At 40.3% G+C, this 23758-nt stretch overlaps 1 protein-coding gene across 3 annotated transcripts in view; it reads right to left on the bottom strand.

The window, feature by feature from the left end:
* CPVL (carboxypeptidase vitellogenic like) overlaps positions 1-9796 on the bottom strand; it is a 127196-nt gene extending 117400 nt beyond the window's left edge. For all 3 annotated transcript variants that reach the window (XM_072783633.1, XM_072783636.1, XM_072783637.1), the window contains exon 1: positions 9722-9796. The gene's annotated coding sequence lies outside the window, so the exon portion shown is untranslated. The remainder of the gene's footprint in view (positions 1-9721) is intronic.
* Positions 9797-23758: the final 13962 nt, after the last annotated feature.

The raw sequence follows: 23758 nt of genomic DNA, 5'->3' as shown, positions 1-23758 counted from the left end.
CCCTCAAATTTAACTACTAATAGCCTACTGTTGACTGGGAGTCTTACCGATAACATCAACAGTCAGGTAACACATGTTTTGTATGTTATATTATATACTATATTCTTACATTAAAGGAAGCTAGAGAAAATAAAATATTATTAAGGGGCACCTCGGTGGCTCAGTGGGTTAAGCGTCTGCTTTCACTTCAAGTCATGATCCCAGGATCCTGGGATCAAGCCCCATGTCAGGTTCTCCCGCTTGGCAGGGAGCTTGTTTCTCTCTCTGGCTTCACTCCTGTGCTCTCTCACTCTCTCATTCAAATAAATAAATAAAATCTTATTTTAAAAAATCAAACCATCCCAAATACCTACACACAGGTAATCAGAGAACAACAAAGTCATGGACTACTTAGCAAGAACAAAGAAATACAGAACTGAACTCCTTCATTAATTATTTTAAAATCAAGTATGCATAGTATCCAAAGTGGAGACCATAGAGAAAACCCACAGACTTGTTGATCTGGTTCTCCTGCCATAGAACCACCCTCTACAATTATCTCTATAGCTTCTGAAAAGTAAAACAAAACAAAACAAAACAAAGAAAACAAACCAAAAAATACTATTTTCACTCTCTTCCTTACTGCATTCTCACTTCTGTTGTACCATCTTTCCCCAATCATTAATGATTCCCAGATTCCCAAATTCAGAGATCTTCATCTTAATTGCCTTCTCTGACACATTGACATTACTGTTTTAGTAAATTTGCCAAATCTGTGCAATGTGTGCTTTCATGGGTCTTCTAGAATGTTTTCTTTCATGGTTCCCTCTTCCTCTGCCTTCCCCTTAAATATTGGGTTTCCTAGGATTCTATCCTTGGTCCACAGCTGATCTCCCTCCACACATTCTCTCCAGGGTGGTCCCATTACTCTAGGTAGAACTTCTACTGACAGTATTCAAATAACTGCTCTTCTCTGAAGCGGCAGGCTTATCTACCCAGCCGCCTGCTGACATTTTCACTCGATGCCCAATGGGTATATTAAACTCAACTGGTCAAAATGGAACCTGATCATTCTACTAAAACACAGTGAATTGAACACATTTATTTCTGTTTCCTCATGAATCCACTCTATTGTGAAATCAGAGACATTTTTTTAAAGGTATAAATCTCATGGCCAAAGAAAACAGCAAACATGGCAGATCAAAATTTTGTTGTTACTGTTAGATGGAAAGTGAACAAAGTTTGCAGAGAATGAAAGCAGAGTACCAATGGGAAACAAGCTAATTCACGTCACAAAACCACAAAAAAGCAAATGGTAAGTACCAGACACTGCAGAAGGCAAGGGGCAGCATGGCACCAAAAACAGAGGGACAGGTTGAAGTCTGTCACAGAGGGTAAAGCCTCAGGCCCCACCTGACCCTGGCAGAGGAAGAAACTCCTTCTACAGAAAACTTACTCTCTGAAACATCAAGTCAGAAACTCTAGACTTGAGAATATGAAATACAGGAAAAGTTAGAGGCATCCAATTTAAAACTAAGAAAGTCTACATACTAATTGCCTCTGGCCTCTCCAACATTCAGCTCTAAGAAAGCTGGCAGCCAGGACTATATGCCTCTATCTGTCACCCTATGCAAGAGAATGAAGGATTCTTCTCTCAAATATCTAAATCTACTGGGAGAAAAGTCCTATACACACTTACTTGTACTCCAACAAAATATCTTGGACCCCACCAATCAACTTATCAGGGAGCCAGTGAACTGCTGGCAAATCCCTTCAACACAATGGAGCTTCTAATCAGCAACTTTCTCACACTTAATATAAAACTAGAATCAAAGAAATGCTGGACATTGGAAGAAAGCCTTTAATTTGAAGGAAAAAGCAAAAGAAATTATTTGAAGGGAATAAGATCAGAAGAAAAAAAACATGAGTGGAATAACTCTTCAAAAACAAAAAAATATATATCTTCAAGGAGATGAGAAGGTATTGGATTCATTAAACAATAGAATACTGCCTTATAAAGGAATGAAGGACAAGAACATGCTCCTGAAACATAAGATGGTAGCAATTTTAAGGTTTTGATAAAAGAGTGGGATAGTAAATACACATAAATCTCCTAGAAAATATAACTCAAAAGAAAAGGGCTTTAAAAAATAGGAAGAGAAAAGATAAGATAATTCGGGGATTGGTTCTGGAAGATCAGCATCCAACTAATGAGAGTTCTAGAAGAAGAAGGCAGATACAATTCAGGGGAGGAAATTATCAAAGAGATAATACACAGACACATAGCAGAGGTATGACTCTCAGGTTTAAAGGGACCACAAAGTTCCTAGATTAAGGAAGGAAATGACACAGAACAGATTCTAGAAATAAAGAGACTGTCACTAACTTTCTAGAGAGAGATAAAGAGAGAGACATAGAGATATCACAAAAGAACCAAGATGTTATTAAGCTTTTCAGTAGCAGCAACAACTAGCAGCTGGGAAGATATGCCTCCAAAATACACGATAGCCAAACTGTGGAAGGAGCCTCGGTGTCCAACGAAAGATGAATGGATAAAGAAGATGTGGTTTATGTATACAATGGAATATTACTCAGCTATTAGAAATGACAAATACCCACCATTTGCTTCAACGTGGATGGAACTGGAGGGTATTATGCTGAGTGAAGTAAGTCAGTCGGAGAAGGACAAACATTATATGTTCTCATTCATTTGGGGAATATAAATAATAGTGAAAGGGAAAAGAAGGGAAGGGGGAAGAAATGTGTGGGAAATATCAGAAAGGGAGACAGAACGTAAAGACTGCTAACTCTGGGAAACGAACTAGGGGTGGTAGAAGGGGAGGAGGGCGGGGGGTGGGAGTGAAGGGGTGACGGGCACTGGGGGTTATTCTGTATGTTAGTAAATTGAACACCAATAAAAAAATAAAAAATAAATAAATAAATAAAAAAAAAACAAAATACTAAGAGGAAAATAATTTTCAAGTTAGAATTACATGCTCAGTCAAACTATCAAACAAGTGTGAGGATAAATTACAGAAATCTTCAGGTAGATATAAAGTTTCAAGAAATCATTTCTTACACTACTCAGCAAGCTACTAGTAGATGTGTTCCACCAAAACAAGGAAGAAAACCAAGAAATAGGAAGTTGGAAATTTCACTAATAGGGGAACTAATGCAGAAGAGAAAACCCAAGATGACAGCTGAGCTACCAGTGCAGGTCAGAGCAGCAAGACAGAGCAATCCACCAGCAAGATCCCCAAGGGGAGAAAAAAAAGAAAAAAGATATGACTATCACATGAGTTTTTGTAAAAAATCATATCTTTTTGTTTTGTTTCTGTTTAAGTACGATTTGCCAACATATAGTATAACACCCAGTGCTCATTCCATCAAGTGCCCTCCTCAGTGCCTGTCACCCAGCTACCCCAACCCCCCACCCACCTCCCCATCCACAACCCTTTGTTTGTTTCCCAGAGTTAGGAGTCTTTCATGGTTTGTCACCTTCTCTAATTTTTCCCACTCAGTTCCCCTCCTTTCCCTTATAATCCCTTCCACTACTTATTATATCCCACATATGAGTGAAACCATATGATGACTGTCTTCCTCCATTTGACTTACTTCACTCAGCATAATACCCTCCAGTTCCATCCACGTTGAAGCAAATGGTGGGTATTCATCCTTTCTGATGGCTGAGTAATATTCCATTGTATGTATAGACCACATCTTCTTTATCAAGGGATAAAAATCATATCCATAAGGATACTACCATTCTGTCAGCAGCTTTGGACAGAAGTCCTGCTAGTGTCACAGAAAACTAAGCAATCCAAAAAGAGGCAGTTATTCACTTGATGAAGAGTATATAAAACTGCAAGAGAAAGGCAATGTAATTAGAGCATATTACCTGGTTCAGCAAGAAGTAACACTTGAATCATAAAGTAAACATCAGATATGGATTTAGCAACAATGAGACAGTCTATAGCCAATGAACAGGGTGGGGGGCAGGGAAGTTGAGATATAAGCTAAGAGTGCTAAATTCCCACTTTGATTAATAAGTTTATGAAAATATCTCAAATTGAGAAAAAAAATGTAACTCTTAAACCAATAAGTCAAGAAATAGACTGAGTAGATTAGTTAGAAATTTGGAGTTAAATACTAGAAGAAACAGACAAAAGAGTCAGAGGACCTGAGTGGTTCAGTTGGTTAAATGTCTGCCTTTTGCTCCAATCATGATCCCCGGATCCTGGGATGGGGCCCCATGTTGGACTGCTGCTCAGCGGGGAGTCTGCTTCTCCCTATCCCTCTGCTGCTCCCCTTGCTCATGCTTTCTCTATCAAATAAATAAAAAAAAATCTTAAATAAAAAAAATAGTTGGAGGAAATCTTACAGATAATGGAAGGGTGGGGAGTGATAGGGAAAAGGACTAAATTTTTTTTTGATAAGAAGTGTAATAGGACTTCAATTTTTCACCTACATTTGTGTATTATGTTGATAAAAATCAAAAGCAATTAATAAGAACTCAAACACCAAACTTAGTATCTTCTTCCCTAAACATGTACCTACTTCTCTGTTTTCTGTCTTCCTTAGAAATACCGTCCAAGTGCTAATACCTTATGTTTTAACTATATCTCTCAGTTAAGCTGACAGTATGATCCAAAGGTGGGAAGTTAAAAACAAACAAACAAACAAAAAAAACACAACAAAACCACAAGCACAAAATGACATCACTTAGGCCAAGTCCCCAAACGAGGGCTTAACCCATAATCTAATTACAGTTTCAACTTTCCCCATAAATGTAGTCCTAACTAGTCAATCAGGGTTTTTCTGATGGGTACTAGTGAGTCTTCCCCCATGGGAAGATGAGGTCGTCTGCATGATAAGACCCCTCCTCTCTCCCCCTAAGAGACAGATGAACAATTCTTTTCTTTTGCTAATAACTTTCTTTCCCCACTCTCCTATAAAAACCTTCCATTTTTTACAGCTCCTCAGAGATCCTCTCTACTTGCTAGCCCAAATGCTGAAATTCAGAAATCACTTAATAAACCCAATTAGATCCTAAAAAAAAAAAAAAAAGGAAAGGACAGAAAAGAAAAGAAAAAATGAAATACTCTCAAAGCACTGAAGCTAGAAAAGCTAGAAACTCCAGATTCTTGATTTATCTCTCTCCTTGCTGCCTTCCCATAGCCAATCAATCATCAACTGAATCTCAGCTGTCTTTCAAATTTGCCCTCTCCTCCTCCTTAGCCCTCCTCCTGTGTCCTAATCCAGGTCTTTATCATGATTTGCCTGCACCACTGCAAATCTCACAGCTGCTGATTCATGACCCTGACCTTAACTCCCAGTTAGATGAATTTCCCCACACTCTTCATTTGCTGTTGTCTTTCCTATTTTCTTGGGCCAGGGGTTTTACACCTCTTCAAACTCTGTTACTTGGCAATGGATAACCAATACTTAAACAAGGTATCAGCATAATAGGGCAGGGGAAGTCAATAGAGGGCAGATCGCAGACAGCCTGGAAGCTCTTCAGAAACTTTATCCTCTAGTGACTGGAAACTACTGAGTGCTCTGTATTTTGAATAGAATATTACGATGGCAGTAATAGGGATGGATTTATTGAAAAGAGAGAAGGCATAGATACCAGTTAATAGGCTTTACAGTAATGCAGAATTAAGAAGATGGATCCTAAACCAGGTAAAGGCAATAGTAAAGGGTGTGGATTTAAAAATACTTAGAAGGTAAAACTAGCAGAACCTTGTGAGTGATGAGATATTATATGTCGGAATAAAACAGAATGTATGCTGATTCCCAGATCTGACTTAGATGGCTGGGCAGATGGTGGTATAGTTAACTAAGATCTCCCACTACTAGATTTTGCCATGAATTATACTAGCATTAGTGCACTAACAGGTGTGCATGTATATAAAGGGAGGACTGAAGAATCTGAGAAAGCGAAAATCAGCCCTTCTGATTCTCGCAGTGTTCCCAACAGAAGAGTGACAATGTTTCTACATGGCCAAGGCCACACTGCAGGTGCAAAATGACTGACAATCCTTTCTGGGGAGTTGCTGCTTTCTTTCTTTTTTTTTTTTTTAACAATAAATATTTTTTTTGTTGGTGTTCAATTTGCCAACATACAGAATAACACCCAGTGCTCCTCCCATCAAGTGTCCCCCTCAGTGCTCGTCACCCACTCACCCTCACCCCCCGCCCTCCTCCCCTTCCACCACCCCTAGTTCGTTTCCCAGAGTTAGGAGTCTTTATGTTCTGTCTCCCTTTCTGATATTTCCTACCCATTTCCTCTCCCTTCCTTTCTATTCCCTTTCACTATTATTTATATTCCCCAAATGAATGAGAACATATAATGTTTGTCCTTCTCCGATTGACTCATTTCACTCAGCATAATACCCTCCAGTTCCATCCACGTTGAAGCAAATGGTGGGTATTCTTTCTTAGCAACGTGTCCCCAGCCCCACTTTGTTCCTCCCACCTCCTGAACCAAGACTGCTGTGATAGTCAGTTGCTGAACTGCTTTGAAAGCGACCACCACCCCCACTTCCCTGAGCCCTCCTTTGTCTCACTTAGCACAAGGACAAACCTTTCACAGGCCTCGTCCTATGTACCCAGTCCCTTGGGTATATGCCCTCCTTTGCTGCAGGTAAGCAAATAAAACTAATTTTGCATCATTATAAGTGAAGACAAGTCAGAAAGACCATACAATCAAGGGGGAAGAGACAATAAATGTAGAACCTAGAGGGCTGCTGATGGCTCTATATATTATTCTGTGACAAGAAAGCAAGTCTTTGCCACCATTCTGGAATGTACAACATTTGATTATAAAAATTTTCAAGTTCTCAGAAAAGATGAAACAATTGTACAATGTATACCCCTACCTAAACTCTATTATCATTCCACTGGTATTGATTTAGTGCCTACTATTTGCCTGGAGCTAGGCTTACCTGTAAAGACATAAAAAGCAGAGTGAAATTAGGAAACAAGAAAGAGTTTGATTTGGGTGGAGCACAGAGTTTGTAAAGGGGTCATGTGACCTTGGTCTGTGCAGTCATGTTGGAGTTGCATGGAGGACATTGAATTTCAGGGTAGGCAGTTTATACTTCACCCTAGTTGCAGTCAGGAGCCACTGAAGACATTTAAGGAGGGGAGTGTGTTGTGCTTTCGAAAGCTCATTCCAGCATTGGTGTTAGGCTGGAATGGAGAGAACCTGACATCTGAGAGCTAAATTAGGAGATTTTTGCAAAAGTCCTGGGACAAGTAAAGGTTGAACAGCTAACAGAATAGATTGGAGAGAGAGGAAAATGAGAATCGATCTTTTGGGAGCTGGGTTTACCGACTCCCCCAGAGAGCCAAATAAGATATGTCCAGTGGTCCTTTTGAAAGATAAATAATGGAATATATGGAGTCTCAAAAGAGAAGGGAGGAAAGGCTAACCCAGGATGCCTACATAAATATTTTGACCTGTAAATAATGCTAACAATTTAAAAACAGCCACCAATTAGAATCAGAATATGGAGAAAAAGTTAAGAGATAAGTCCCAAGGATATTGGGAAGATAAGATGCTAAGAATTTGCTCTTTTAGGCCAATAGATCAAAGGACTTAAAGAATTATCCCCTCCCGTTCTCACCTCACTTCCCAAGTTCTGGTTTAAAGCAATAAAAGAAAAGTATATGGTTTCAAGTACAAGGCTATTCCTACAATATCTCCAAGGGAGACAAATCTCAATGGTCTGGTTTCAGTTCAGTTATGCTTAGTAGGTGGATTTTATGGTGAAAGCACCTGATCACTGTGAACTGAGTCCATTATTGCTTAAATCTTTGGACTTGCAAATATATAGCATAAAAGTTTAAACTTCGTTCCTAGTTTTGGCCAAGGTACAGTTCTTAGCACTCTGTCCAGCTTACTCCCTCCCAAATCTATGTAGATGTTAAGGAGTCATTCTTCCAAAGGTACCTTTCAACCTATGAGAAACTTACCTACTTTCATTCTTTTAAACATTCTTAGTTCAGCCCATGAAAAACCCATATTATTAAACCCCTGGGAATGCTAAACTGAAATAGTCACATTTGCTCTTTAAAATGAACTACACTTCTTATTAAGAATGGGTCATTACCTGTTTACCTTGGGAATTTCAGTGTTAATAAATGGGTATCTGATGCTATCTGGGGCAGTAATTAAGCTCTTCTCTATCTTCCTTCAGTACATACCAGGATTGTATTCAACACGCAATCTTTCTTCTGACAAATCATATGCTTTCCAAAACAAAAGCAAAGTCATTAACAAAACACTGTCATGCTCTTTGCTTCTTGTTTTTATTTTCTCAAGGGGAGTGAACCGGTAAGCCCTGTGAACTTCCTAAATGCTCTTCTAAGTTATTTGAACTACCTGTCAGTCAAAACCCACTTATTCCTCAGGCTATAAAGTCAGTCTAGGAGAACCCCACCATAAACTGGTTTATAAGTTAGACTCATATATTTTGTGAGACCAGTCATGCCCTTCCCAAAACCCCAACTCCTACTAAAAAAGAGAGAGAGAAAGAGAGAGGGAGAATGTAACAGCTTCTCGCTAAGAACACTAGCATTACATTATAAAGAGTTTCCACTGGACTTAAAAGTGGCCTGGAGTACAAATCTAGAAAGCCCAAACAGCCAAAGGGTCTTGACAACTGTACAGACTTCCACATGCCAACAAAACCAATGTGACCTACCGTTGCCAAAAGTGTAAAGGTTTCTGAACTTTCAACTTTCTTACAACTTTCTTGAAAGTTGCTTTTCAAGTTAGCAAACTACATTTTAGCTGGATGGGTTTCTTTTTTTCTTCCTTACATCTCCGTTTTTTCTCATCTCACACCAAAAATGGTAAAAAAGCTAATGGTACATATAAGGGGAGGAAAAAAGACAAGTGCCTTTAAAACGGGGAGACCGCAGCTTAGCAAACTTAAAACATTTGCTCAAAGTCACCAACTAACAAAATGTATGGCTGAGATTTGAATCCATAAATATACCAAAGCCTATTTATTTATTTATTTATTTATTTATTTATTTATTTATTTATTTATGCCATGAGGCCAAAGCTGACCTAAAAGGTACTGGATGCTTCTATTTGGCTTCTATTTGTCTTTACGGGGTCCCACTGGCTCCTAGGAACTCCCCAGCAAGGGCTGAACCCACTTGGCTGGGAGCTGTCCTGTGCACCTCAACAACCGCCCCCCCCCCTTGAGTTTTCTCCTAATCCTGTATTCCAGGTCTCTCTCCTGTGCTTTGCTTCCATCAGCCCAAATCCCCTTTTGTGGGGCGCTCACATCAAAGGCATCTCCTGCTTCCATTCTCCCCGCAGCACCCACGGAATCAAAGCATCCCAGAGAGATGCGCTGAGGCTGACTGAGGCAGAGGAGGGTCCCCGCTTTGCACCGAGAGTCACGGGGGACCCCAGAGCTTCGCGCACCCCGGGCCGACTCCTGAACAGGGAGGTTTCCCGGCCTGGACCTGGACTAATCACCCCCCACCCACCCCACCCCCCGCGCGCGCCAGGGCCTCAGACTGTGCAGGAGCCTTCGGGAATGTTCCCCGGCCCGGTGCACCCAGAGCCTATGCCAAGCATCCCGCAGTTCCCCAACCTGGAAAACCCGGAGCCGACCGCGACCTCCCGGTGCACGCGGCCCCCCGACCCCCGCGACCCCCCGCCCCGCGCTCCCCGCCGCCCGGGCCGCCGCCGACCCGCGCGCCCTCGGCTCACCCCAGGCCTCCTCGCCCCACCGGTCACCTCTACCCTGCGGGGCGCGGCCCTGCGCTCCTCCCGCGCGCACGTGACCCAGACCTGCGGCGCCAAAGGCCGGTCCCCACCTCCCCTCCCGTGACCCGGCCGCGCCCCCCGGAGAAGCAGCAGCGGGCACCCCAGAGGGGGATCCTGAAAGGTAACGGTGCAGCTCTGCTTGGTGGGCTCCTTCCTATGTTTGGATTTTCCCCTCCCACTTTTTTAAAGCTGCTATCAGAATCTCCTTTTAAGATTTTATTTATTTATTCCTGAGAAACACAGAGGCAGAGACACAGGCAGAGGAAGAAGCAGGCTCCCCTCCCCGACCCCCCCCAGCCTGATGTGGGACTCGATCCCGGGACCTTGGAATGGACGGAGCCAAAGGCAGATGCTCAACCACTGAGCCACCCAGGTGCCCCAGCTGCTCTGACTTTGAACATTGTATTTATTTATTTATTTTTAAAGATTTTTATTTATTTATTCATGAGAGACACAGAGAGAGAGAGGCAGAGACACAAGCAGAGGGAGAAGCAGGCTCTATGCAGGGAGCCCAATGCGGGACTAGATCCCAGGTCTCCAGGATCAGGCCCTGGGCTGAAGCCCGGCGCTTAAACAGCTGAGCTACCCGGGCTGTCCATGAACATTGTATTTAAAAGTTATTCCTCACACTGGTGCTTGCTAGTCCTGGTGCTTGCAAGCCCGGTACTTGCATCTGGAAACCCGAGTGGTGTTTTACTGCCACTGTTGAGAAAGGCCCCTTGCAGTCACCCAAAGTCCACACTTCCAGTCGCGCTGATCCCCAGAGCTCACAGGGTGCCGACATTGTGTCAGGTGCTTTTCCCACAGTATCGGGTGGGAATCTTATATCCTAAGATATATTCTGTACTAAGATGATCTCCGTTTTGCAGGCAGGAAACTGAGACTTGGGTTAAGTGTCCCATTCAAGGTCACATCTCTTGTAAGTGACCTCAGGGGGTATTTTTAACCTCCTTCAGGTACTGGGGCACTGAGGCAGACCTTGAAGGAAGACAAAATCTAAAAAGGTAAGGAGATTCCAAGAGCAAGTTAAGACAAAATGCAAGAATGTCATCATTTGCTGCAAAACCAGCAGCCGAATGGCCCAGCCGACCCACTGAGCAGGGAAAAAAAACAAAACCAGTTCATTGTTATTTTACACCATTTACATTTTGGATGGTTTCTTATGAAACTAAGGCTAACTACAGCACTAATTTTGTAACCTGGGACAAATTATTTAATGTCACTGAGTGTCAGTTTTTTGGAGAAGCAATCTGGGGATCATGGACACTCCGAAACAAGGTTTGGGGAAATATGGATTTGTGGCAGGTGGCTCACAATGGACTCAGTCCCATGGATGCCTCACTCTATGTAGAGGAGTACAGCCAGTGGAGGACCAGAGGGGGGGGCCTTCTAAATTGTGGGCCTTAGCTCAAAGAAAGCTACTGGTCAAGGAATACTGGTCATGGAGCCAGTTAAATGAAAACCAAACTGAATTTTACAGTAAATAGAAAATGCATCATACTTACGCACATGTATTCAAAAACAGGTGTCATCATTTTACTGCAATCTTAATAACTTCAGAGGCATAAATGCTGCAACTTACAAAAACATTACTTGAAAATTTAATTAAACATATTTTATACTTATTCAGTTTTGTGAATTTTGAGTAACACATTTTCAGTTTTAATTTTTGTTTCATTTCCCAAGTGAAAAATGGCATACATTTATTAAAAGGAAAAAATTACATCTATTAAAATAATGAAAACTTAGAGCCAAAAGAAGTAAACTTTCAAATGACAGTTTTGTAAGTGTGTGGCATGTATACTTCTGAAGTTATTAAAGCCTAAAATTGCAGTAACGTACTTGAGGCGCTCTGTACTTGAGTTTGCGGTATGTGGGGTTTTGTACTAGAGATTAGCTTAGATTTTTAAAAAAACAGTGCACCTGGGTGGCTCAGTTAGTTAAACATCTGAGTTCTGCTCAGGTCTTGATCCTGAGGTCCTGAGGTGGAGCTATTGGCTCCAGCAGAGAGTCGGCTTCACCCTCTCCCTCTCCATCTGCCCCTCCTCCTGCTTGTTCTCTCTCTCTCTCTCAAATAAACAAAATCTTTAAAAAAAGAAAAAAGAAAGAAAAGAAAGAAAAGAAAGAAAGAAGCAGTCTTCTTTAAGAAACCTGAAGTTCAGTTGGAGAGATGAACCACTTAAATTGATCCCATAATACAATATGATAAGAGCTTTAAGGGAGGCCTATAAAAAGTACTGCTGGTACAGAGAACAGGTACCAAGTGACTGGCTAAGGAGCCAGGTGACATGAGATGACATGAAGCTGGGCATTAAAAATGAATAGACATTATGGGGAAAGGGTATAACACAGGCAAAGAACATAACCACTTGTGAATTGCTGTTGCATTCTGGGAGTGATTGACTATTCGGGGCTACCGGATGCACTCAGGATGGGTTAGCAGTTGGCTAAAACAGATATACAGAAATCAGAATGGGAAAAGCTTGAATGTCCAGCTACAAACACTGATGTCATTCAGTTAGTAGACTGGGAATTCAAGTTTTTTTTCTTTTAAGTTCAATGTGCCAATACATAGTATAACTCCAGCGCTCATCATATCATGTGCCCTCCTTATGCCTGTCACCGAGTTACCCCACTCCTTCCCACCTTCCTCCCCTTCTGCAACTTTTTTTTTTCCAGAATCACGAGTCTCTAATCGTTTATCTTCCTCTCTAATTTTTCCCCACTCAGTTTTTCTTCCTTCCCTTATGGTCCCTTTCACTATTTCTTATATTCCACATATGAGTGAAACCATATGATAATTGTCTTTCTTCGATTGACTTATTTCACTCAGCATAATACCCTCCAGTTCCATCCACATTGATGGAAATGTTAAGTATTCATCCTTTCTGATGGCTGATATATTATTTTATATATATATATATATCACATCTTCTTTATTCATCTGTTGAAGGACACCGTGGCTCCTTCCACAGTTTGGCTATTGTGGACATTGCTGCTATGAACATTGGGGTGCAGGTGCCCCTTCAGATTACTACATTTGCATCTTTGGGGTAAATACCCAGTAGTGCAATTGCTAAGTCGTAGGGCAGGTCTATTTTTAACCTCTTCAGGAACCTCCACACTGTTTTCCAGAGTGGCTACACCAGCTTGCCTTCCCACTAACAGTGTAAGAGTGTTCCACTTTCTCTACATCCTTGCCAACATTTGTTGTTTTCTGTCTTGTTAATTTTAGCCATTCTCACCAGTGTGAAGTGGTATCTCATTGTGGTTTTAATTTGTATTTCCCTGATGCTGAGTGATGTTGAACGTTTTTTTCGTGTATCTGTTGGCCACGTGTAGCTTTTCTTCAGAGAAATGTCTGTTCGTGTCTTCTGCCCATTTCTTGACTGGATTGTTTGTGTTTTAGGTGTTGAGTTTGATAAGTTCTTTATAAATCTTGAATACTAGCCCTTTATCTGATATGTCATTTACAAATATCTTCTCCCATTCTGTAGGTTGTCTTTTGTTTTTGTTGACTGTTTCCTTTGCTGTGCAGAAGCTTTTTATCTTGATGAAATCCCAAAAGTTCATTATTGCTTTTGTTTCCCTTGCCTTTGTAGATGTATCTTGCAAGAAGTTGCTGGGGCTGAGTTAAAAAAGGTTGCTATCTTTGTTCTCTTCTAGGATTTTGATGGATTTCTGACTCACATTTAGGTCTTTCATCCATTTTGAGTCTATTTTTGTGTATTGTGTGAGAGAATGGTCCAGTTTTGTTCTGCACGTGGCTGCCCAATGTTCCTAACACCATTTATTGAAGAGACTGTCTTTCTTCCATTGGATATTCTTTCCTACTTTGTGAAAGAGAAGTTGACTACAGAGTTGAGGGCCCATTTCTGGGTTCTCTATTCTGTTCCATTGATCTATGTGTCTGTTTTTGTGCCAGTACCATGCTGCCTTCATGATCACACCTTTATAATATAGTTTGAAGTCAGGCATTGTGATGCCCCTAGGTTTGGTTTTCTTTTTCAACATTCCTCTGGCTGTTCGGGCTATTTTCTGGTTCCATACAAATCTGAGGTTTATTTGTTCCAACTTTGTGAGGAAAGTCCATGGCATTTTGATAGAGATTGCATTGAATGTGTAAAGTGCTCTGGGTAGCATAGACATTTTCACAGTATTTATTCTTCTGATCCATGAGCATGAGCATAAGCATGTTTTCCTATCTCTTTGTGTCTTCCTCAATTTCTTTCATAAGTGTTTTTTAGTTTTTAGAGTACAGATCCTTTACCTCTTTGGTTAGGTTTATTCCTAGGTATCTTGTGGGTATTGGTACAATTGCAAATGGGATCAATTCCTTAATTTCTCTTTCTTCAGTCTCATTGTTAGTGTATAGAAATGCAACTGAGGAAATCAACTTTCTTAATGAAGTAAGATAAAATAGAATAGAGGAGGTATATTAATTTCCTAGGACTGCTATAACAAAATACTAATAACTGGGTGGTAATAAACAATAGAAATGTATTGTTTAACAGTTCTGGAGGCTGGAAGTCTGAATTAAGGTGTCTGCAGAGCCATGCTCCCTCTGAAACTTGTAAGAGAAGGATTGTTCTCCCCTCTTCTAGCTTCTAGAAGCCCCAGGCGCTCTGTGGTTTATGGCAGCATAATTCCCATCTCTGCCTCTGCGTTCAAGGATGTCCTCATGTCTCTTCACATTATCTTCCTTCTATATGTGTCTGTCTCTCTGTCCCAATTTCCCCTTTTGATGAGGACACCAGTCATATTGTACTAGGACCCACCCTAATGACCTCATTTTAACTTCATTACCTCTATGAAGACCTCTTTCCAAAGAAGGCCACATTCTGAGTTACCAGAAGTAAGAGTGAGGACTTCAATGCATCCTTTTTAAAGGACACAATTAATCCATGCAAAAAGAGAAAATATCAGAGTAAATCATGCTTTGTGACACTTTGTTTCAGTGTGTGTGTGTGTGTGTGTGTGTCCTAGGTCATTGTATTAGCTTACTATTGGTAGCATACCAAAATTACCACAGAATTAGTGTCTGAAAGGAACACATTTATTCTCTGGGGTTCTGGAATCAGAAGTCTCAAATTAATGTGTCAGGAGGACTGCATTCCTTCTTGAGGCTTTAGGGAAGAATCTGATTCCTTGTCATTTTCATCTTCTAGAAGGTGCCCACATTCTTTGTCTCCTGGATGCTTCTGTCTATCACTCCAACCTCTTGTTTCTGTCCTCATATCTCCTATAAGCTAATCCTCCTTGCTCTCTCTTAGAAGGATCATCGTAACCACATTTGTCCCACCAGTTAATCCAGGATACTCTTGTCATCTCAAAGTTCTTAACTTAGTCACATCTGTGAAGTCCCTTTTGCCATGCAAGGTAATATATTCATAGGTTCTAAGGGTTAGGACATGGACATCTTTGGAGGGAGGCATTATATATCACAGTCATAATGCAAACTGTATTTGTTACTATGAGATATGGTCAAAATAGCTTGAAAGCCACAGCACTGGAAGCCTGAATTTTTTTTATTAAGATGTATTGCTTATTTTCTTCTTATGAGCATAATACATGATCATTAGAGAAATATGAAGATATGCAAAAAGGTTAGATAAAATTTTTGTTGTGACTTCTCAGAGATAACCAAATGATGTATTTTTATTTAATCTTTTATCTATACAAATATATGTTATAAACAAAAATGGAATCATATCATATGGAGTTTTTTATCCTGCTTTTAGCAGTTAGCATTATATCCCAATTATTTCACACGTTGTTAATTCAAAAACATAATATTAGTGACTGTATAATGTTGAATCATATGAGTCTATTATAATTTATTCAACCATTTCCAACATTTGGTCATTTGAATTGCTTCCAATTTTTTCATATTATTAATTCACTAAGAAATATTCTCATATAAATAATTATGTGCATCTGATTATTTCCTTAGGAGAAAAATCTGGAAAGCAGAATTACTGAGTCGGAGGGTCTTTGGAAGGTTATCCAAGTTCAAAGAAGAGAACTCTGTTGGCAAAATAAAGTACATGGAGCAAAGGTGTGGATGAAGGTGACAGCCACGGGAAGAGCCGAGTTGGAAGAGTCTAGTACAAAGTACAGATAATCCCTGCAAAAGAGGATGAGCTCTTGGGCCAAACTGAGTGTGGTAGTCTCTGTATGAGTTTCCTAGAACTGCTGTAGCAAATTATCACAAACTGGGTGGCTTAAGACAACACACATTTATTCTCTCACAGTTGTGGAGAAGTCTGAAATCAAGCTGTTGGCAGGGCTGCTCTCCTTCCAGGGACTCTGGGGGAGGATTTTTTGCCTCTTCCAGGCCCTGGGAATCCTCAATGTTCCTTGTGTTGTAGCTGCATGTCTCCCATGTCTGTCTCCTTTTTTACATAGCTTGTTTCTCTGTGTTTCTTCACGTCCTCTCCTTTTCTTTTCTTGTTTTTTTTTTTTTTAATATATATTTACTTATTTGGGGAAAAAGAGATAGTAGGAGGAGGGGAAGAGGGAAAGAGAGTCTTAGGCTTGATCTTAAAACCCTGAGATGATGACTTGAGCTGAAACCAAGGGCCCAATGCTTAACCTCATCTTGAGTAGTTAGCTCTGCAAAGACTCTCTTTTTCAAATAAGGTCACAGTCTGAGGTTCTGGGTGGGCATGAGTATTGAAGGTGATACCATTCAACCCACCAGAATCTCTGTGGAAAGGAAGGTACAACTGTGGGAGGTATTTAGATACACTGAGAGGATATGGGAATGGCTAAGCATGGGGTAGGCAAAAATGATGAGTCTGTATATTTTCTTAGTTAACACTTAGCCTGTCTTTCTTAACATCCATTCTTCAGTGGACTCAAGCATCTAAAGGCGCGCATCTGGTGAACCCATGAACGATTCTGTTCTGAAGCCACCCTGCAACAGAGATCATGTGTGCTTACAGCCAGACTGTGCAGATACAATTGTCAGTAGCATGAGAGAGATATTTTAATATGTGTCTTTTCATAGAGAAAAATGTCTCCCTTCTCTTCACTGCTCACTAGCATATCTTAGTATAGTTGGCTGAACATTTCTAATGCATAATTTTACATTTCTCCCCAAATTACCATAATTGTAATCAACTTAACCATTGAAGAATCAAAATATGGAACTTGTAGAGAAGACTCAAACTACTGAAAATAATATTTTTAGCTTCTTTCTTGTACTGAGTACTCAATAGTGGACAAAAGAATGGCCTTGCAAAGAAATTGGTTAAACCTTCTTCTTTGATTGGCTTTTCTGAAAACAAAGTTTTAAAGTTGTCAGGTTGGGCAGATGAATGGATAAAGCTGGATATATATATATATATATATATATATATATACACATATATATAATGAGCTATTACTCAGCCATCAAAAAATGAAATTTTACCATTTGTAACAACATGGATGGAACTAGAGGGTATTATGCTAAGTGAAATAAGTCAATCAGAGAAAGACAATTAATTATACGATTTTACTCATATGTAGAATTTAAGAAGCAAAACAGATGAACATAGAGGAATGGAGGAAAGACATAAAATAAGACAAAATTAGAGAGGGAGACAAACCATAAGAGACTCTTAATCATAAGAAACAAACTGAGGGTTGCCAGAGGGGAAAGGGTTAGGGGGATGGAGTGACTAGGTGATGGGCATTAAAAAGGGCACAGGATGTGATGAGCACTGGGTGTTGAATAAGACTGATGAATCACTGATCTCTACCTCTGAAACTATATATTAATTAATTGAATTTATTAATATCCATAATAATTAATTATTATTGAATAATAAAATGAATGATTAATATTCATAATAATAAATTCAAATTAATTGAATTTAAATTAATATATTTAAAATATATATTAAAAAACCACAAAAACCCAAACAAACAAACAAAGAAGCAAAGAGTTGTCAGATTGGAGTGCCTGGCTGGCTCAGGTGGTAGAGCATGTGACTCTTGATCTTGGAGTTGTGAAAGCAAGCCCCACGTTGGGTGTAAAAATTACTTAAAAATAAAATCTTTAAAAAAATAATAAAGTGTCTTCACTTGAACTTAAAATAATTTTTTTAAAAAAAGAAAAGATTGGGTTCATCAATCCAGGTGACTTCAGGGTTCCCCCAAGCCCTTGTATTCTCTGCACTCACATATTCTGGGGAGACTCTGGTTTGTTAAGCCCTAATGGTTTAGAACATGAGTTGGACCCAGGTTCAACTAGAACCTGCCATCTGGTGACCTCAAGTAAGTGACTTCATCTCAGTTTTCTCATCCATACGTGGCAAAAAAATAGTATTAACTCCCTTGCAGTGTTATTAAGAGGGTGAAATGAGATAGGGTACATAAATACTTGTCATACAGAATGGGCTCAATAAATGGTAGCTATAACAATAATAATGATGATCACACAGGCTTATGACTGTCATTCTTTCCAGCTGTCTCACCCAAGATCCTGAATTGCATCCTCTCTCTCACTGTATTTCAGTGTATCTGGACACCACAGAAAAGCGTGCCCCTCCCTGACCTATGGCCAGAGCTTTGCAGTGTGCCTTATATTCCAATTAAGAAGACACAGAGAGGAGCCCATTTACACGCCTCCGTCAGGTAAATACAATTCCAGTTGTCTAGCTTCGGAGCTTTGATTTCACATTTGTAGCTGCTGCCACCCAAGATAAATGTGGACCTGTAATGAAAACAAGGGGAATTGATTAATCTTGTAGACAACCATGCCCCTCTTACAAGTGTCTGTGTCTCTCCCTGCACTTGTCAAGGCTTCTGCCATTGTTCCTTTTCAGTGTTGTTACATATCTTGGACGGGCAACCCACGGCTTTGAAAACAGCTCACAGGAAAGAGGAATGTCACAGCCTGCACATGGTATTAACTTATTCAATAAACCATCAACTACACTGCTTCCGAAAAGAAGCTAGATATGTCACATTCACAAAGTTGCAAAAACATCATCATGCTGTTGAAAAGGAGGGGAGCAGAGATGCAGCTGATATAACCCCATGGTGTTTCTGCACCTCAGCCATAGCCTTGAGAGGTAGACCCAGATGGCCCTGACCCCACTGTAAGACGCAGCTGCGTGCCCTGGAACCTTAGGGAAGTGCTTCAGTCTCCTTACACTTTGGTAAGGAAGGGCCACCTCCTAAGACTAGCCGCAGGCTACAGACCCAGGGAAGTTGTGGCTAATTACATGGTAATTACGTATAATAAGTGCTTCTGCTCTCAGCATGATTATTCTTCCCTGGGTTGCTTGCCTCCTTGTGTCTGGTTTATGTGGGGGAACAATGCCCAAATTAATCTAAGTCTTTTGTGAATGAATCAGTTTATGTTCTGATGATCCAGCACCCTTTGGCAGCAGGTGTTAAGCCTTTCTAACAAAAGACATATTTTTGGTTTCCCTTTGGCTGTGCTGAAAGCCGGGCAAACAAGACTTTGGAGGATTAAGGATGAATTATGGGATTAATATAGACTTGGCCACCAAGGACCGTAGTGCTAACCCTGTGTAAAGCTGTGAGAAATCATCACAGTGAACCTTTGCAGGGCTTCATGGTTTACCTAGCACTCTTCCTATATATCATATCTTTAATTTGCACAGCAGTCCTGCAAAGTATATATTGATATTATGATGAACCTGCCCGTGTGCGCAGTATAATATCTGATTAAGGGCACAGCGAGGCTTTAGGAGTAGACTGGTAGGGATTTGAATTCTAGCTCAACCACTCATTAGCTGTGTGACCTTCACCATGTTAATTAACCCCTCTAAGCCTTAGCCTTCTCATATATGGAAAGAGGACAGCCCTACAGGGCTGATCTGAAGATTTAATGAAATTATGTATAGAGCTGTTAGCACAATGCCTGGCCCATAGCAAGCAGGCCATTCATTGGTTGAAGGCAAAAAAATTTGCAAATGATCAACAAGAGATCAAAGAAACTAAGTAGGGAAAATGGCATGTGACATCTCTGCTTTTATCTTTCATTCAAATTTTATTTTATTTTCCTCTAATGCAAAGAGTGGTTTGCTTACTAATAAAATACTAGTATGCTCTACTTACTAATAAAATATTAAGCCTATGATTAATTGGATGATTCAAAGCAGAGTTGACCTAGAAAAGTGACTTTGCTGGTTCTGTTGTCTCTTGAGTCTGTCAAGAACCTCAAGGACTAAGTAGTATCACCAGATAAAGGAATGCAGATAAAATAGGTGAAGGATAGTCCTTGCTAGGAATACCTAAGCAATTACCTAAAACCTTATGTTGTATTTTATGTATGGTGGTTCAGGCTAAACTGCTCAGACCCTCCTGCTTGGCTAACTTCTATGGATTTAAAGGACCATTCCCTGACTTTGAAATGGCTATGCCATAGTAGCATACAGCAGCTGGGTGGAGAGGAAGACCAGTTCTCAGCTCTCTTCCTTTTCTAGTCTTTGTCCCTAGCTACAGTCTTTCTCTCAACCTTGGCTTCCTTATCTGAAAATGGAGGCTATAACACATCTCCTATTCCATCCACCAACCAGCCCCTTGGCCCCAGAGGCTGATTGAAGCATAGGCGAGATGAGGGCTATTAGGGCACTAGGTGGACCGCACGGTGTGTGTCGTGTGTGGCACAGTGGTCACCAATGTGATGGAAATTGCCTGTGCTTAATTTGTATCCCCTCCAGCCTACCCAGAGATCTATCAGGAAAAAGAGTAGAAAAGGAATGATGCCTTCCCTTTCTTAAACAGACTCAACACCTAGGTCTTAAATTCTAGACTTCTTTGCACCAAGATGGTTGGAAGAATTATTAACCTCGCCTTTCCTCTTTCTGTGCACCCAGTTGTTTATTTCTCTCAGGAAATTAAAAAAAAAATTTATTTGTTCATTTGAGACATACATATATATATGTATATATATACATACATATTTACATTTATATATACATCAAAAAAAGTTTATTTGTTCATTTGAGACATATATATATATATATATCCCCCAGATATGGGGCTCAATCCCAGGACCCTGGGATCATGTCTTGAGCCAAAAGCAGATGCTTAACTATCTGATCCACCCAGGCACCCCTCTCTCAGGAAATTTTTGACAAAAGTGAGCAAACTAAACAAAAATACAGTCTATCCTCATTGTTTGTGGATTCTGGATTGACAAATTTGCTTCCATGTTTTAGATAACAGGGCCCTCAGAATTCCTCACCCACCTGTCTACAAGAACCTGCTTCCAGAGCCTGCGGAGATTCATTCTTCACCTGGTTGGGGAGGCTCCTGCTATGGGGGTTGGATATTCAGGCTGGGCTGTGCGGGAGCAGGACAGGCTAAAAGACTGTCCAGCTCTATATCACCGTGTTCCAGCATAGAACCTCAAGGAGTCTCAAAATTCTAAATTCAAATCTGGTTCCCCAGGTTGTTATAATGGCATGTTTTTCAAGATAAGAGGGTCGAACATATTTCATTTAATAGTTTGTTACCTTAGTTTTTAACTTCTAAATATTTGGACACTTGGCATGTGGACCTCCATTTATACTCTTATCCCAGGTCTCCCAAGAAAAAAGCAGACTTGGAAAAAAATAAAATTGTTGTTGATTTAAACTGCTAATATTTGGGGCCTGTTTGTTACCACATCATAACCTAGCTTATTCTGATGTTTGTAACTGAAGAGGTGGTGGCAGGTTTTTCAGTTAGAGAAGTTTTAAAGCCATATGTTCTGGAATGTTGACATGGATGCGAGGAGGGACTCAATCCAGCGAGCAGTCCTGGGAGACTCTGAGAGCATTCCTGTGGTCTGTGGTACAGACTGAGGGAGGCGTGTCTGTGTAATTTGCCTGGGGCGGGATGCCAACGGATGAATGAGCATCAGTCAGCTGCACTGAGTAAGTGAAGGAAAATATGGGCAAGGGAAATTGTGAATCTTGGGGATCAGGGCCCTTCTCATTTATATGAGGGTATAAGCCAGCATGGGTGTCAGATCTAAATGAGAAAGCGATATTCTCTCTCTCTCCTCCCTACCCTCTGAACTGATCGATTTTGGACTTCTTGCCAAACTCCACAACTGTGAACTCAAATTGGATTCTTTTTCAAAAATATAAAAAGATATGACATTTCTTATACTCCAAATATCACAAAATAGTACACACTTGACCAATCTATAAAGTGCTATTGTTATTACCTTAACTTGGTTTACACCATTTCAGAAAAAACAAATACATTTTCATGACCTAAGAGAAAAAACAATTTTCAAAAAAAGTAAATCTCTTTCCAAAGCTAGAAGGAAAGACCAGGGCAAGAGAAGAGAAAGGAGGGCAGCCCCGGTGGCGCAGCAGTTTAGCGCCTCCTGCAGCCCAGGGCATGATCCTGGAGTCCCAGGATCGAGTCCCACGTCAGGCTCTCTGCATGGAGCCTGCTTCTCCCTCTGCCTGTGCCTGTGCCTCTCTCTCTCTCTCTGCATCTCTATGAATAAATAAATAAAGTCTTAAAAATATATTTAAAAAAAAAGAGAAGAGAAAGGAATAAGAAAGATATTGAGCTTTTACTATTGGCCAGAAGCCATGCTAGGTATATCATACGTGTGATCGCACTTAGACCTCACCGTATCTCTACATAGTTGTCATTACATTCTTCATTTGAGAACAGAAGTAACTAAAACACAAAGATGTTCAAAGTTTGTCCACGGTCAGAGAGCTACTAAATGTTAGAATCTAGATTCAAACACATTTGATCCCAAAGCCCTCATTCTTTTCAAAAGTTTCAAATAAAATTTGGGCTGTTGACATCACCACTCTGCTTCTGTTTCCAAGCCCTGTCCCTTTAGCAAGGTCAGCAATGGGCAGTTCTCCCTCATTTGGGACCAGGAAGTTGGGCTGGCTGGAGGGGAGCAGTTGACAAATGTCGTCTCTGTGGTGGCTTTCTTATAGGTGCAGGGCAACTGAAGAAGACAGTCCCTAAATATCCTCTATGTCCAGACAGTATTAGGGTTTCCTGTCAAGGTCTGGGCGCTGGGTGATGAGTCCTGAACTAAAGGGTCCAGAGGAGGCTACATGGCTCCTACAGAGCACACCAAGCATTTACCCTATGGCTGTTGGTTAGAAAAGTTATTTTTACATTCAACCATGTTTTTCTCTCCTTAAATCTGAAGAGGCCCGAGGGATGGAACAGCAAAACATGATGAGATGGAGAAAAGCTTAGATAATGTGTATAAGGTTATTCCTAGACCTCAGAGGGAGGCAATTTGAAAATAGTATGTTTAACTTGAGTTTTTCTGACTTCAAGATCTTTTCTGTCTTCCCTTCCTCCCACCCTGGACTAGTCTGTTTTTCTCCGTTTGTAAATCCTCATGTGGCATGTCACCTTCCTTGCAGATCTGTGACAAAGTAATCACATCTCAGTGTTAGGTTCCATGTTCTAAAAATGTCAAAACAAATCTCAATGATTAAATGCCATGAATTAAGCTTGTTACTTACTTCTCTAAAATTGATATGAAGGATACATTTTAATTAGAAAATTATAAATCTAGGCTGCAGTATCACCAAGCCAACTGCAAAATCGGTATGAAGTTCTAACCCTGAAAAAAAACAAAAAACAAAAACAAAAAGAAACCAAACAGTTAAATCCTGTCTAAAGACAACAATCTTGTTAAATAACCAGCTGCATCTCATCTTATTTCATTTGGGTTGAAATTTTTCCCTGAGCTATGTGAGGGTAAGATATCTCTTATAAAGGTCATCTATGAGTAAACCTTTGAATGTTTTCTCTTTAGATGTCTATAAACTCTAATTAAATCGGCATTTGTCACTGTGATTTTTGACCAGGGAGCTTTTCATTAGTATGGAAGTGACTGTTACTCTCCAACACAGCTTACACAGAGCATTACACTAAATTTTCAGACCTTTTATTCTGTGTAGCTAAAGACAAAGTCCAAGAAGTCATAATTCTTTATCAAAACTGAGAAGCGTTTTATGCATCTGGGGA

The sequence above is a fragment of the Canis lupus genome, chromosome 18 (genome assembly GCF_048164855.1).
Source record: "Canis lupus baileyi chromosome 18, mCanLup2.hap1, whole genome shotgun sequence".
NCBI lineage: Eukaryota > Metazoa > Chordata > Mammalia > Carnivora > Canidae > Canis > Canis lupus.
This window is presented reverse-complemented; position numbering and strand designations above follow the sequence as displayed.